We start from the raw sequence: 1,371 nt of genomic DNA, 5'->3' as shown, positions 1-1,371 counted from the left end.
TCTCTCTCTCTCTCTCTCCCTCTCGTTCTATCAATCCATTTCTCCTCTCTCTTTCATCCCCCTCTCACTCCTATTTGTGGCCAGCAGGGCCAATGCATAAGCAAGCAATCTTAGAAAGAAAAGCATGTAACAAAAAAAATAATCAGAAACAATTCCTCTCCGCATCGACGTGAAATAATAATGAGCTCGCAGCTGATACATGTAGACAATTCTCCCGTTTGATCTCTCTCTCTCTCTCTCTCTCTCTCTCTCTCTCTCTCTCTCTCTCTCTCTCTCTCTCTCTCTCTTCTTTGCTCTCTCTCTTTCTCTCTCTTTCATTCTCTTCTTATCTCTCACCCACCCCACCCCCGTCTTCCTCATATCTCCCCACCCCCCCTTTCCCGAAAAAAAACGACCCCTGTCTCTGTCTGTCATCATCGAGTATTCTAATGACGTCTGCTTCAGGTCAATGCCGGAGCCGCGGGCTTGGCTACAAGGGAGGCCATCCCGGAGGACAGAACGGCTCACTCGCCGCAGCTGCAGGATGTGGAGGAAGAGGAAACGTTACACAGAACAGGTGAGGAAATGTATGTTACACAGAACTTTACTCAGAAAAGGTGAGGAAATGTTATACAGGACAGATGAGGAAATGTTACGCAGAATAGGTGAGGAAATGTTTTACAGGACAGATGAGGAAATGTTACGCAGAACAGGTGAGGAGTGTTACGCAGAACAGGTGAGGAATGTTACACAGGACAGGTGAGGAAATGTTATACAGGACAGATGAGGAAATGTTACGCAGAACAGGTGAGGAATGTTACGCAGAACAGGTGAGGAATGTTACACAGGACAGGTGAAGAAATGTTACACAGGACAGGTGAGGAAATCTTACTCAGGACAGGTGAGGAAATGTTACGCAGAACAGGTGAGACAGGACAGATGAGGAAATGTTACGCAGAACAGGTGAGGAAATGTTATACAGGACAGATGAGGAAATGTTACGCAGAACGGGTGAGGAATGTTATGCAGAACAGGTGAGGAATGTTACACAGGACAGGTGAGGAAATGTTACACAGGACAGGTGAGGAAATCTTACTCAGGACAGGTGAGGAAATGTTACGCAGAACAGGTGAGACAGGACAGATGAGGAAATGTTACGCAGAACAGGTGAGGAAATGTTATACAGGACAGATGAGGAAATGTTACGCAGAACGGGTGAGGAATGTTATGCAGAACAGGTGAGGAATGTTACACAGGACAGGTGAGGAAATGTTACACAGGACAGGTGAGGAAATCTTACTCAGGACAGGTGAGGAATGGTGCTCATGTTGCCTTTTTGAGACTGATTTATTGTCATTGTTTTGATAATGATAATAATAGTAATAATAAAAA

This window comes from Aplysia californica, unplaced genomic scaffold (assembly GCF_000002075.1).
Source record: "Aplysia californica isolate F4 #8 unplaced genomic scaffold, AplCal3.0 scaffold00202, whole genome shotgun sequence".
Lineage (NCBI taxonomy): Eukaryota > Metazoa > Mollusca > Gastropoda > Aplysiida > Aplysiidae > Aplysia > Aplysia californica.
The sequence above is the reverse complement of the archived record's forward strand: the minus strand, read 5'-3'. Positions refer to the sequence as shown.